The following is a 16,136-nucleotide window of genomic DNA, read 5'->3' as shown; positions in this document are numbered from 1 at the left end:
TTATGTCAATGCTCATAAAGTCCTTCTTAAATTAATTGGCCCAAAGGATGATTCAGACTGAGACATTCTATTGCTTGACACAAGGCAGTAGGGAGAGATCTCAGTGTGTTTAGTAGATTGGGCACGGATAACAGGGGAAGAACTAAATAATTATCATTGTAAAACTGGAAACTACACCATATTTCAAAACTCAGATTTTCCAAAAAAGAGGCATGATGGCAGCCCCCTTAACGAGAAGGGCTGCAACAACTAATCGATAATTATTGATAATGAAACTCATTGCCAACGAATTTCGTTATCGATTAGTTGAATCAATTTTATCGATTTATAAAATGAGGGGTTTTTCCAGAGCAGACAACCTCCACTACTGTCCTCCATTTCCGCTGGGGCTTCTATGAACCAGCGGCTGAAGTGTCAACCAGCGTTGCGCAATGTTCAGCGGCTGCCAGAGAGGAGGATCCGCTGCAGGGGACCCGGATCATTCTCTCTGGCAGCCGGTGGGCGTCTGTGCGATGCGTGCGGACATCCTCGGCTGTTGCTGGCACTTCCACCGGGCCTTCTATGATGGAACACCGGTGTCACATAACCTTCCGGTGCTCAGTCATAGAGCACATTGCTCAGACGCTCCCCAGCTGCCCCTGCTAGACACCAAGGAGTCTGGAGCACGGGGAGGGCATATCAAGGGCACAGTGGTATATAGGGGGTTATAAGGCATATTTGATTTATAACATTGTTAATAACCTTAAAGTACTACAATTGGGTTATGTATTCAATTTCTTAACACATGTTGATTTCTAGAGGCAAATAATTTTTAATTGAATTACACATTGTATCAAGTAGATTTTCATAAGTTATCACATGAATTCTGCAAAGTAACTTTGAATCGTCAAAAGTTCCACAATGTTTCTTATTACACCATTTAACTGAACCCCATAATCTCTCATTTGTTTGTGTATGAGTACCTGTTTCTGAAACTGCAAAATTATATTTGATTCACTGTAAAATCCTGTTTGTAGTCTAATTTTATTTCGACAAGCATGCTTATTGCATTGCCATATACCACCATCTTTCAAGGACAAAATCATTTGGTACCCGTTTGTACATTTATATTCTAATGGAAAAAATAGTTTTCCTGGAAATATTTAATTACATGCTTTTTGATGTTGGGTAAATACCAAATTTTCATTGCAGTACTGTTACGGGACCTTCAAATAAAAACAAAAAATAGGTGGTGTCTGGAGAATCCCTGAGAACCCTCTTTATTTCCAAACTTTAATTATTACTTCTAGCTGTGTAGTTGGTATTTCACTTGCGTCATTGTGGCACAAGATTGCTCAGCATTGTAGATTGAGTAGTTCATCTGGTTTTACAGCCATTCGTTGCTACTTCTGAACAGTCGAGCTCCTTTTGCCCGGATCATACTCCGTAGACTGTATCTTTATAATAAATGACAGTGTATTAAGGATCTAACAAAAAGATAAGGTATTGAAGGCATTAATTGCCCACAATCCGGGTTGTTTATTGGAGCATTGTACAGTCATGTGCCAGGCATATAACTACATACTTGTGGTCCTTATATTGGGTCTCTGCTCCACTGCTTTCCTTTGGATGCTGCTACTCAAGCGATTGCTACTACATTGTACAGAGAGCCCTTATTTTACTTTCACTCCACTAAAGTCCATTAAAATGTTACCTTTATTTTACATTAAAAAAGACTTTACGTTTACGTCATCTATGTTCTGTCAACATAGGGTTCTCCATTAGGTATGCTGAAAAAAACAATTGAACTTTTGTCAAAATCATCTTGTAACACACTTTCCTGTAACCTGCCCTTATGTCCGTGTGAGGATGACTCCAGCCCTCTCCCACTGTGGCAGATGGAACCGTGTAAGGCAGTGGTTCCCAGGCCCGTCATCTAGGCATACAAACAGTCCAGGTTTTGTGGTGTATGGCAGTTACTGCCCTGTTAGTGTGCCTTGGAGACTGCGATGGGAATCACTGATGGAAGGAACGTGTGTGGGCTTGAGGCCCGTGCTGTCTGTGGCATACCATCAAAGAGTGTTTTGCAATTTTAGGTGAGCAACAGTGAAGCTGCGTTATCAGAACCTTGAAACATGTATAACCTCTTTTCTATCCGGTCACGCCTATTAATTTGCGTTGTATCGGCGTTACAGAACAGTTACTATCAAAGGGGTGGAATGATCACACATCTGTGAGATGCTAAGTTGGTGACTCGTCCATTTCAAACGGCAAACCTGCTTTGTGTAGTCATCCCTTACTTCCAGACCAAATCTCCTTTCTCCTCATGTACCATGTCATCGTTGTCTAACCAGTTTGGCTTCAGTGGCTTCTGAGTGAACAGCTGACCTTTCTTTCACGTGTGTTCATGGTATGGTGCATTTCATCACGTGTGCTATTAATAACCCGACACACACCCAGCCAATCATGAACTGCCTGTCGGGAATATCACAGAATCCTGACAGAAATGTTCAGTAGTCTCCAGACCAGCACCATAGTCTGACCACTGCGGTCATATGTGTTGATGGCAAAGCAATAAGGATCTATTGACACCTGTAAGCTTTTCCTTTTTAGCGTGTTGTGTGTGTGTGCGGGTGGGTATGTATAGTTAGTAGGATGGCTTTATTGCGCAGTCAGTGTATATTGTGTTTTATCAGTACCTGGATCCAGTTTGTTTTGGAGTGTTTTGCGGTTGGGATAAAAGATTATTGAGATACCTAGGGGCATATGATTTTTCTGTGTTAAGTAGTTTATGATGCCTTATCTACATTAGCTTCAGGTGTTTTCCAACACCCTTTTGAGAACGATACAAGAAAGAGAGCATTTGAAGATTGTGGGCTGTGTCCAAAGAGCTAATGCGTTCAGACATCTGTTTTTTTTTCTGTCTAATAGCCAGATATGGCCGTGCCCATTTGGATCACATGATCTTTTTTTTTTTTTTTTTTTTTTTTTTTTTTTATTAGGTTTCCATGTTTGTCGGATGCATGCTTGATGGTTTTTATATTTCCGTCTTCTGTAGGCTCACTGTGTCCGCTAGCTTAAATACATTGTGATTAAGTTGGTATGTCTCCATTATAGTAACATCAATAGCATGTTTGTGCTCTCTTATATCAGAACACAAGACTTAAGGAAGGGATCTACAATATAAATCCTGACGAAGAGCCTTTGCGATCCGAGCTGCTGAGTGGTAAATTTACAGTTTTGGTAAGAGTCTGACAAAAGTCTAACCGCAAGTCACAAGTTAGTGATGTAAAAGAAAATGTGTTTTTAATTTTTTTTTAAAAATCATGTGACTTGGTTACTGATCTTATTGAAACAAAAATCTCATGAAAATATTCAGAGAGATTGTCGCCCGCTAGGATATCATATGCTTCTATGGTATCCTCATGACAGGGCTCGACAAACCTCGGGTCGCTGTGGCGACTAAAAACCACTTTCTGGCGCCATCATGAATCCAGCACCCTATGCTTTCCTGCAGGAAAAGTGGGTGTTGTGAGGCTCACCACAGTCGCATCACAAGTCCGCAAGAAAGCGTTTGGTGGTGGATTCGTGATGGCACAAGGTGGGAGAGGGAGTAGTATATGTATACTTAGATTGTTTGTGTACACTGTAGTATCAGTATGTATGTGTGTATATGTACAGTGCTGGAGTCAGTATGTCTACTGTATTGTAGTGCCGGAGTCAGTGAGTGCGCGTTCATAGTGTTAGAGTGTGTAATTGTTGTATATATGTATAGTGTTAGCGAGTGTGTTCATGTGTGAGTGAGGTGCTAGCGTGTATGATGTTACAGTATCACTGAATGAGTGTATGGTGTTTGCACGTGTGTACATGAGGGTAGACTGTTAGTGTGTGTGTTACTGTATGGTGTTAGCGTTTGTGAGCATAAGATGTTAATGTCTGTTGCTGTATGGCTACTGTAGAGTGTGTAAATGTATGATAAGCAGTAACGGTGACCACACAAGGGTTAATGGTTAGTATTTAGCATTGTTTCTGTAACTTAAATTTTTTTTTATTCAATTGCAGCCCGGAAGGGATGCGAGTGGAGCGGCACTGGCTTTATTCACTGCTAGACTACATCGACCGGATGTTACCACTCATAAGGCAGTTTTGCAGGCTATTATCTATCAGTTAGATAAAGCCATTGAGAGGTAATTTATTAATGCTCATTGCTTTCTTGTCCACTGAGAAAGAGGAGGCCCAAAATTGGTCCTTGAGTAGTTCTGTGGTCTTTGCCAAGTATTTTTTCTGTAAAAAGTATTGCAGCGTTTCCTTTGACATTTACCTGTAGTTTAATCTAATCCATACGCAATGTGCTAATTTAACTGTTTTCTACTTAAACATCACTTTAGGCCCCACATTATTAAATTCTAGTTGTACTAAAATAATTGATGAAAAATGGAGCAGGCCACTATTGAAGCTCTAAACCTTTTTCGAATCCTGGAGACTGTATTTATCGTTTAGGGGTTCACCATGCAAGTTTTCTTGCCTTGTAGACGATTCATTGCTATTAGTGGCAAGAATTATAACAAGTCAATTTTGCAGTAATATTAAAATATGCATTAATCGTTGATGCGTGATGACCTATAGTAGTAAATATTCTGTGATATTCATTCTTTGTTACAGGGTGGAGACTCAGCGGAATGGACTCATATTCATATATGACATGATAAATTCCACATATGGGAATTTTGATTATGAGCTGTGTGTAAAGATACTGAACCTATTAAAGGTATGTCTCTCACATGTCTTATTGTTCCAAAGGAGTCTTAACACCTTTCACTTAAAATGTGTAGTAGGTTTCTGGGGAAAATTATTTATATATATAATATAATTTAGGAGTGTCTTCTGCAGCACTTTGCATTTGAGGCTGGTTATCTATTGATTAGCCGTTAAGTTCGTGTAGACCACTAAATATCTGCGGCACGGATGAAAGTGTGCTGCGCGTGCGCTATTAAATCAGATCTGAAACAATAGCCACGCATGGAATTTGAGCTCTGATCATCGGTGGGGGGGAGAAACTCCATTAGTTTATTAGTAAACAATCCTTACTGTTATTTTCCTCCTCGAGTTCTGAGAATGTGAATGAAATCCGACCCACGTGCTAATGGTTCCTGTAAAAGGAGGTGCAATGCTACATGCCTTTATTTCCTCCCTCACCTGCTGATATCTGCTCACCTACGGCTAATGACTATTATTGAAATGATATATTCAATCACGTTGATCTAACCGTGCGTTGTACAGGCTCCCCAAAAGCAATAGCCCTTTAACTCTCCTAACATGATGTATTGTGCATGTGTGTGTGAGCTTTGCGATGCTATACCAAAGTCTGCACCCGTAAATGTAATCGTACATGCCGTTCAGGGCTTATATACATTCCTTCGGATAGGACAAAATAATATAGACATTCAACTTCTGTACCTGTAACTTTTCAGTAATCTGTGTTTCTTATTCTGTAGGGTGCCTTCCCCGCAAGACTGAAGTGTGTCTTCATTGTATCTTCTCCACTTTGGTTTAGAGCTCCGTTTGCTGTTTTGCGGCTGTTTGTTAGAGAAAAACTACGTGAAAGGGTAATATATTGCTTTACCAAATTGTAGGGTTTTGCCAGACATGAAGGGTTTTGTCATCTAAACAATATCAAGTTTTTGTACGAGTTCAACTGAATGTTTTTGTTTGGTTTTATTATATATAACATGTTTGGTTATAAGTATCGTATTCTTTTATTGAACAATTCTCTGTTTTTCTTAATCACTCATGTAGCAATCTGCTTTTACCATTACCATTTGGTGGCTGGCATATTTCTAGATTATAGGTATTTGGCGGTTAATTAGGCATCTGTTTCTACAAAACCAGTTGTGCTATGTGTCCTGTGTCGTGTTTACCATTCTGCAATACAGTCTCTGGCTGCTATCACTAATTACTAGTTTCAACTCGTATAAGCTGAGATTCCAGACTTGGCACTTGGTGTGACATAGGAAACCAAGGTTCTATATCTTTTAATGGTGTCATTTCCTTTTACCATTTATAGTTTGAAATTAATATTCTGTATTTTTTTTTTTTTTTTTCTTCTTTGACATAGGTACGCACATTAAAAGCTCATGAACTGGTAAACCACATACCGAAGGACTCCTTACCGGAACATTTGGGTGGTACATCAAAAATAAGCCACGTTGCATGGATCCAGGCATGTGTCAATTCCAGACAAGGGCAAGAGAATGGCGACTGCATGGACCATCTGTTCCTTATATATGCTGCAGAACAGAACCCTGTGAGTGACAGACTTAATTCTAACTGCACCCAGCAGAATGTGACTGATAACACTAGACTTATACATAATCATTACCACGAAAACAGGACTAAAAATTACGCAGAGGCGCACAGAGCAGCTGGCTGCGTGCACTGGAATGGTTCTGCGCTCGGCGGCAACCACGACTGCTGTGACAAAAGCTCTAGCGGAAATACAAATTGCCGGAGGCCTCCGCCTCAGTCAGAGACCCCTCCGGACACTCCATTGTATAAGCAACCTGCTGACAATCCCTCCATCCCACCTTTACCCCAGAAATCTCGACCACTGCCTGCCGGCATGGAGCCATCTATACATATGCCAGAGGAAGGAGGGATGACTGTACTTGGTTTGGTCCAACACGTCAAGCGCATGAAAAAGAGGGGGATTTTTCAAGAATATGAAGAAATTAGGAAAGAGCCACCGGTTGGCGCTTTTGATGTATCAAAGTAAGTTTTTGAAATGTATTCTTCTGGAATGGCCTTTGGTTGTGACATTAGTAGAGAATGAAGCTTGTTTAGTTAGGATAATGATTGGGGGGAAAAACAAGAAGCCAAGAACAGTTTATAAAGGAGGATAAAATTGTAATTTTGTATGTGGTCACATCAGAGTTAGATGTCTTGTGTCTAAAATGCAATGTATTCCCAGCCAGATGAATGTAAAAAGCTGAATTCTGCCCCAGAGAAGTTGCATCGTAAACATGCTTATTCATTGCTTGCGTAAGAGCTATTGTTTTCTAATGTTAGCTGGGAGCGAGCAATTAATGCACATTTTCTAAAAATATTTTGGGATTTGATCTTCTGTTCCGACCTTTCTCTCACTTTATCTCCGTCTGGGAATACGTATTACTTAGGCCTGTCCCTTGGGTGATCTGGCGGTGACTGGTTCTTTGTGCCTACTTCCGACGATTACCGCAAAGAATATTTTCCCAGCAGCCTTGGTAACGGACTCAAGTGGCCATTAACGACAAGATAATAAGATTGTGTGCCATACCAGCATTTTTTTTAGCAAGGTGGAATCTAGACTAGATTGGCTGGATAGTTCTTATCAGCTAAATGGTGGAATTACATTATGGCTAATCCTACTCGTGCATGCTGTGGGTTATGAACCCGTGTTAAAGATACGTCTGATATGATGTACTTTTACTAGTGCGCACTGAGATCTGTTACTCATGTGTAGAACAGGCCATTAAATGGGTTTACTGATATGGAATGTGAGGACTTGCTTCATTTGTGTGATATATAAAACGTAGATATTTTTGAAACCACAGTTCTAATGAGGTGATGTGACAACATGTGTTTTAAAGGGGCGCTCCTGCAATCATATGCACCTTAATACATAGCTTAGTGTTGCCTTTAAATTTACTTTTTTTCCTCTTGAAAAATCCTTTGTTTCCCCTCTATGCATCTGCGTATTTTGTTATATTTTTTGTTTTGTTCTGGCCGAGGTGTTTGCATTGTAGGAGATGCATGTAGAAGCTTACCCATCAGCCTTTAATGGTCTGGAACTGTCTTCTAAAAGTGTGTGTATGTATTCTTTTGGGATATTAAACCTGCCTTTTATGCTTTCAATGACAGAAATTAATGATGTCCCAAGGGAATCCCCCCCCTTAAATATAGGTCCACTTTCCTCGAACCCCTAACTATATATTTTTGTAAATGCTTACATTTTCCCTTTTCTTTTTTTCCCCCCGCTTCCCTCCGACGTGACGTGGAGAGGATCGTCACGAGGAACTATTCTGTCAGCCACACGGTGTGCAAGCTGGCCGCCTAACAGTTAATAAAATTAAAGCGGCCGGCGTGCACACACGGCGGTCTTGGCACCTCACCTCGCGGCCGCACTGCGTGAACGTGGGCCGATAGACCAACATTCACATGGTAAGACCGCCGTGTGCGCACGCCGACCGATTTAACTTTATTAGGCGGCCGGCTTGCACACACCGTGCTGCACCAGACCGTATGTTGAAGTCCAGCGGGCCGCACGTTGGACACCTCTGACCTAAGCACCAGGACAAAATTCTCGGACCTGGTGCCTGGGATTTGTCGAGCCCTGCCAGAGTGCCAGCAAACTTTTTTTTTTTTTTTTTTTTTTTTTTTTTTTTACAGTTTGAATAACAGCGCCTTGCTGACTTTCCTCTGGGTTCCCACAGGTAGACCCAGAGCCTGAAGTTTCTTAACCCCTTAAGGACAATGGGCGGTCCCTAAACCCATTGAAGACAATGCATTTTGAGGCTTTGTACGGGCTTTGTCATTAAGGGGTTAAAGCATTGACAGAGCCTTACAGTCAGAAGAGGGAGCACGCAAAGCTGTTTCCACCAAGTGTGTTCTTGTTTTTTTTGTTTGCACGTGGACTTGTATTGTTAAGACCCCTTTGTCACAAAAACACATAGCTGCAGCACGACCATGAATTTAAAAAATTGTGCTCTTCTAGAAGACAAGCAGGGGCCTTTTGGGTTTTTTTACATTTTTTTCCTCTGGATTGTGATGTCTTGGTTTCACTAAACCAGGGCTCGACAAATCCCAGGCGCCAGGTCGCCATGGCGACAGAGAATTTTGTCCTGGCGCCTAGGTTTTGTCAGCCTCTTACATCCAGAAAAAATTGTGGATGTAAGAGGCTGAGTCACCACATGGGGGCGCTGTTCCTGTCTGCCCAGAAGTCTGGGCAGACAGCACAGCCACTCCGAGCCCGCCCCCGAGCCTGAGATCACTCCCACGGAGTGATCCTGTAGGCTGAAAACGCGGTTGCTGGAAAAGCAGCACTCGTGTTTTCAGCTGCCACAGGCAGCCTCAGGGAAGGGGTTTGTGTGTTGATTGGGTCCCCACACAAGTCTGGGGACCTCACCCAACACCCCCCAGCTGCCTGATCGCTCCATGGGAGCGACAGCGCAGCGTTAACCCCTTCAATGCCGCGATCGCGGCATTTAGGGGTTAATTCCCGTTTTGGGGGCTTTGCTGCTGGTGGTCTGCCTGGAAGCCCAGGCAGACCAGCAACAGCAAAAACGAGCCCCCACAAGCCCTTTGATGACTTCTGTAGGTATGGAAGCCTACAGCAGTCATCAAAGAGACTCCCTCTGCAATGGCTGGTCCATAGACCAGCAATTGAGTCCCAGCTGCCAGAGGCAGCTTCAGGGACAGGGGAGAGGGTTCTTCGGTCTCCACATGAGTGTGGAGACCAGCCCCAACACCCCCCTGCTGCTTGATCGCTCCCTGAGAGCGACAGTGGAGCGTTAACCCCTTCAATGCCGCGATCGCGGCGTTTTAGGGGTTAACTCCCGTTTTGTAAGGGGCTCTGCTGCCGGTGGTCTGCCTGGAAGCCCAGGCAGACCAGCAACAGCAAAAAAACGAGCCCCCACAAGCCCTTTGATGATTCCTGTAGGCATAGAAGCCTACAGCAGTCATCAGAGACTCCCCCCTGCAGTGGCTGGTCTATAGACCAGCAATTGCTTCCCAGCTGCCAGAGGCAGCTTCAGGGACAGGGTGAGAGGGTTCTTTGGTCTCGCCATGAGTGTGGAGACCAACCCCAACAGCCCCCTGCTGCCTGATCACTCCATGAGAGCGACAGTGCAGCGTTAACCCCTTCAATGCCACAATTGTGTATGACACATTCGTGGCATTGCAGGGGTTAAAATTTGTCCCCACAAGCTTGTGGGGACTAAATATCTGTCAATGCTGTGCTCCAATGGAACATCAGCATCGAAAGAGTTAAAAAAATGAAAAAAATGTATTTAAAAAAAAAAACAAACAGCACTGACCTGAAAGCCCAGGGTGCTTCCAGGTCAAACGCTGTGAGTTTAGTAAGTGGGCTGATGATGATCAGATCACTCCTGACCAACTGTTAGTTTAAAAAAATCCTGGCTCCTAACTTTTTTACCTGGCGCCTAGATTCACAACAAATTTGTCAAGCCCTGCACTAAACATTACCTTAAGGACAAGATTTCTCGTGCAATACTGCTAGAAGTCGCCCACCCTGTTTACAACAGGCGGATACCAACTGTTTTGGATTTGTATTTACTGAATTAAGCTCTTAGGCTAGATTTCCACTTGGTTTTTTTTGCTAAAAACGCCTATAAAAACGCCAATAGCGCCACCTGGCGTTTTTTTTGTGAAAAACGGCTGCAGCCAGATGTTAGCTGTAATTCAATAGGAAATTGCAAAATGCCATTTCCACTTGGCGTTTTTCTGTTTGGCGTTTTTTCAGTCCTCTTTGGCGTTTTTCTGCTTTTTTGGGCTCTGTGGCAGTTTTTCAAAATCGCAGCATGTTGACACTCTGGCGTTTTTTGCAAGAAATCTTGGCGTTTTTCCTCCAATAGAAGTCTATGGGAGAGAAAAAACGCTATGAAAAAGCCATGTGGGTTTATTGCCTTGGCGTTTTTTATGGCGTTTTTTCCACAGTTACAATGCAGAGGATGGACCCAGTATCTGTGTGTCCTACGAGAAATAGGCTGAAAACAAACAGTGTCACACAAAACAAAGTCCTGGACTGGTTCGTATTGCATTTTACACCATTTGGAACAAACATGCCATTACAAACAAACATACCCAACGCATCAACTGGATCCTGCGTGTCAAAAGCAACAGCAAACAATTTGCACCATCATTTGGGGCCAATCTTCCCAGAGGGGCAGACATTCGGAATAAAGCATGCCTTACAAACCACAGAAAAGAGACAAAAGGGTCTACCAAGTAAATGACATCAGGAGAGGGCAGATACTTGCCATTTATCCTAATCCCTTTTAGCTGGGTGAAACTTCTAACTTGTACAGGCTGGAAAAACTGCCTAAGGTCAAAAAAAGCAATTTCCACAGAAAGGCTAAAACGCCAGAAAAAACTCCAGAAAAAACGCCAAAACGCAGGTAAATGCAGTGGCAGTTTTCTTGGCGTTTTTCCTGGCGTTTTTCATCAAGAAAAAAACGCAGGACAAAAACCCAAGTGGAAACCTAGCCTTATAGGAACTTTTCTCAGATGAGTAAAGGGCAAGAGACATCGTTTCAAACGCCATCACATACCCTAGCAGTAATGGAATGCAGTGCTCAACTTTTTATTTTTCTCCCTAAAGGGCTGTACTACAGAACAGTAGCTTTCTTTTAAGTTGTCTTGATTTTCACTGTCTACTTATAGATATGTATATTGGTTATGTTCTTTAATATGCCTTCTTTAACCCCGATTGGGGGGTACAAAGAGCTGCAGCAGAATACCCCTTCAGTTGTCAATTTGTTGAGCCACGGATTGGCTTAATGCAGCCAATAAGAGACAGGTAAGCACTTGTGTTTCTGCTTACGGACTGTGTCTTTTCAACAGGAAGCCGTGCAATCAAACAAAAAATAGATACAGTGATGTTCTCTGTTTGGATCAATCAAGAGTCAAGCTGGGAGTTATTGGCACAGACGAGGTAAGGATTTTTACTAAATGTTAAGGAAAAAAATACTGCTTTTTTTTTATAATTTTCTCTGTGAATATTCATGGTTTGCCACCATGAGATATCAGAGTTGTGTTGATCCAACAAGCCACCAGGTGGCACTAGGCATCTGGTGAATGTGCTACTACAGCAAGATGTGTGCTCTTTATACGGAATTTCAATAAACGATACATTAAATGAGTAGAAAAGATGATTAGTAAAACAGTATAGTGAAGGGGATGGTCACCTAAGTGCAGAAGTCAAACAGACACTATGAGCAATGTGCAGTAGGTATTAATGCATTGGGAAAGGAGGTCCCTGGCCCCACACGGCATACAGTTGGTTGAGGCAGCAGAGGCATTCCTTTAGAACTTTTAAATCCCTTTTTATGCTTGTGCCCAAGTGTTTTTTTTTCTCTTTAGTTTAGTTTATCTTGATGACCTAAGTTAGTTGGTAATTCCTGCAATTTCATATGTGCAAAGTCTCACACGAGACAAAAAATGGTGAGGTTATTGGTGTGTTTTTAACTAAGATTGGAATTTTACTCTCGCAGACAACAGATTATATTAATGCCAGTTTCATGGATGGATACAAAAGGAAAAATGCATACATTGCAACGCAAGGTAAGAGTGTCTTCTGAGCACTAGATGTCACTCTTGGTTATGTGTTTAACATGGGCATTGACAATAATTGTACTATTATAGAGATTTCTTGACACTATTACACTTTATTGTTAAAGTGTAATTGTATAGAAACCATAAAGTCCAGATTGCCAATCTGTCCTTTTCTTTATTTTTTAGGTCCCTTGCCAAAAACCTTTGACGATTTCTGGCGGATGGTGTGGGAGCAAAAAGTCTTAATTATTGTGATGACAACTAGGTAAATAGTCTTACTTTCTCATGCAGAAGTCCTGACCCACGTATCTATATTTATTAAATGCTGAATAAAATATTTCAATTTATTGGTGCAGTGCTTGTGTATGACAAGCGGCATGCAGGTTTATTCACTAACCGATGACTTTAAGTAAGATTAAGCGTTACAACTCCAAAATGCACAGTGAAATCAGGAAGAGCCAACTCAGTAAGCTTTTCCTGCAAGCATGGCTAAACTGGTCCTGTGTAATGCAACAAATAGTATCTCTGTAGACCGATTTAATCTTTATATAACCATTGTATTTTATTTGCAAAGGGTTATAGAAAGAGGACGAATAAAATGTGGACAATACTGGCCCCTCGAAGTTGGGAGGGGTGAAGATTCTGGACACTTCATCATTAGAAACATCCATATAGATCTCTTCCAAGACTTCAAGCTGACACACTTGGAATTGTACAATAAACAGGTAATTTATTCGTTCTCTGGTCTAGTTAAGGGGCCACAGAATATTTTCTCTCTAGGGACTCTTCCGTGTCCCAGGCAGCCTCCTAAACCGTGTACTTTTAATATGCATTCATCAAATCGAGGAAAAATGGCCCCTGCTTTCAGGAGAAGCTACAGCAGGATGCTTTCTCCATACCTCTTGAATTAGTTGATCAGTGTAAAGGGATCCCATTAACATCGGCAGGACTGTGTTCTTCACGTGTACGGGTAGTGTCTACTTAGACATGATGGGTTAAGGGAGAAGTAATTCTTAACCTTGCAGCTTAGGGTTTTCTCCTGCCATTATAGTAAATGTGACTTTGGGCCTGCAACACATGACTATTGCCTGCTTCATAAAAAGGTGGCAGTTGGCCCTGTTGGCTTTAATCATTTCCCCATTTTCCTTTACCTGATTAGAGTGGATGGATGCCCCTGGTGGTACAGTGGGGGTTATGAGTGGGGTTATGTCTTTCTTGATCCCTGTAGCCTCCATGTAACTCTTAAAGATCTAAGGTTCTTCTGTCACATTGTAGCACAGAGGCAGGCAATAGGAAGTAGTGGTAAGAGTTGCAGGCCCCTATTTTCTCCAGGAGACCGTTTGTCAGGGGCGTGCCAGGACTCGTAACTTTGTTGCAGTTCTAATTGCTTGACGCTCTTACAATTTCCGTGTGTGACATATACATCTGGTGGTTATATCTACATGTATGTCTTTGACAGTGGTTTATTCTGCTCTAGAGTGGTAGTTCCAGGGACCCTGCAGCTTAACCAGTGTGTCACTGCTCTTGGGTCAGCTGGGATCCTCTTACCAAGCCCTTGTGTATTCTTCATAAACCGCAATGTAACACATAGTGTTGACCTTTCAATTCCATTTTACTTCTTTAGACGGATGAAAGTAGAAGTGTTGCCCATTATCAGTACATGAGCTGGCCTGACTTTGGAGTGCCCAAATCTGCCTCTGCCATGCTGGATTTCCGATCCCAAGTGAAGCAACATCAGGCAGTGGCTGTGCAGTCCTTAGGCTCTGAGTGGACAGGACATCCTGCGGGGCCCCCGATTGTAATCCATTGTAGTGCCGGAATTGGGCGGACAGGTAAATACATGACATATACAAGGATGGAACGCGTTATCTCATTTTAACTTAAAGCAACCAACTCATACAGATCATCAACTTGAGTAGCGCTATATTCTGTACATTTGGGTTTCCTGGAGCAATAAGCTGCTGTTTAACCACCTGTGTGTGAAATGTTTTCATGTTTTGTATGGTTAATAAGTTGTGGTAACCTTATTTTCATCCCCGTTTCTGTTCAGGTACATTTTGTACTTTAGACATCTGCCTGTCCAGACTGGAAAACATTGGAACAGTGGACATACAGCAGACGGTGAAGAGGATGAGAACTCAGCGTGCTTTTAGTATTCAAACATGGGATCAGTACTACTTTTGTTACATGGCAGTTATTGAATATGCTCAAAGAAAAGGTCTTCTTGCCCCTGTGGAATGGTCAGACACTGAGTTTGAGACGGATAGCGAGTGATGATCACCTCTCCACGGTACTAAATGTATGCTGGTTATTCATGACAATGAGGCATAACCCCAATGGTTCTGGACACACCTGACACCCATTGCCTTGCAGTGGATTGAGAGCCCTCTTAATACAAGGGGCTTTAGCTAATAAAGCACTGGAAGGTGTCCTAATTTATTGTAGCATGATTGCGATGGAGTAACTTGCACAGTTTTCTAGACTTGAAGTTAACCGTATTTTTTTTCCTTTGCTGTTGTCCGCAAAAAAAGAATTAAGTATGTGAAAAGTGTCACAGATCCCTTTGTAAAGTGTGTAGTTATCGAGTAGATTTGGCTAGTCCTTTTTATGAATTTCTTGTAAATTGTAATGTGTTCTCTAAAGATAGCTTCAAAAAGTCTAACATTCAGCCAATGTTACCTAGTAAAAGTCCATGTACCAGGTTACTTGGGCACTATTGTATATTTCTGTATAGCTAACCAACAAAATACAAGTTTCAAGGTCGCAAGGACATGTATTAAAGGTTACGCGGCTTTCATGACTATGTTAGACATGGATTACTGGTTTAAAGTGTTATGCAAACTCTAAGTATTTTACCTTAACCCTTTCTACACTGAAAGGTTTAGGAAAACAACGGCCTTAAGCTATATTTGTATGTTTCTTTTTATTTTTGTTAATGATCTTGATCATAAGACTTTGAGGTGTATCTGTGATGATCTGGGTTTTTGTTGTCTTTTTCTGTTTACCAGACACTAATATATATATATATATATATATGTGTATGTATATTTTAGTGCTGAGTTTTGCATTTAAAACACTGCCTGCATTAATGTGCCTTTTTAATGTATGTGTAGCACAAACTACATAAATTATCCAAATTAAAAAAAAAATGCCTGCATTTATATTCTCAGGGGCCTATATTTTCCTCTCTTGTGGGACAGGAGTGAATTTTACTTTCCTTTACCCTTTTTTCTGTTCTTCAGTACATAATTCTTAAGTTATGTTTTTATCAATACTGTATTTTTTCCAATGTATGTAATTATGTGTACTTTAAGACAGTGTTATGTTTTTGTTTCTTTCCTCCTTTTTTTTTTGGTACGACTACAGGACAGTGGCAACATAATTTAGCTACTGTATTTATAAACCTACTTAATCAACATAAATGTTTTATGTATGCTTTCAGGTTGCAAAAAAACATGTGCATCTCCTTGCCATATTTAAACTTGTAGGATATGTTGGTACGAGGATTGCAAATTAATAGAAAGCATCTAGGTTGAAATTGTATTTGAAATTAAATATTTCTTTAGCCTTCATATTTTGTTTTCGTTTTTTTTTACCTCAATACATGCTCAGATACTATTCCATTAGCTTATATTGTGTTTTCCTAACCACTGATGCTCAAGACAGGCGATTTATATGGGTATCCCGCACATTCCTCAGTTGATGCTTCAGCTATTCTGTTAAATTAAATTGGTGGCTTTTTAATACGTTTAAATCTATTTAAGCTAATTGACAACGAAAGCCAAGCGGAAATGTAAGTGAAGCGGACATAACCCTGAAGGTTGCTCAAA

The 16,136-nt window shown here is 41.4% G+C and overlaps 1 pseudogene; it reads left to right on the top strand.

Annotated features, from left to right (window-relative positions):
- Positions 1-15,878, top strand: part of LOC128488524 (tyrosine-protein phosphatase non-receptor type 9-like) — a 34,981-nt pseudogene extending 19,103 nt beyond the window's left edge.
- Positions 15,879-16,136: the final 258 nt, after the last annotated feature.

Source organism: Spea bombifrons, chromosome 1 (genome assembly GCF_027358695.1).
Source record: "Spea bombifrons isolate aSpeBom1 chromosome 1, aSpeBom1.2.pri, whole genome shotgun sequence".
In the NCBI taxonomy this organism is placed as follows: Eukaryota; Metazoa; Chordata; class Amphibia; order Anura; family Pelobatidae; genus Spea; species Spea bombifrons.
This window is presented reverse-complemented; position numbering and strand designations above follow the sequence as displayed.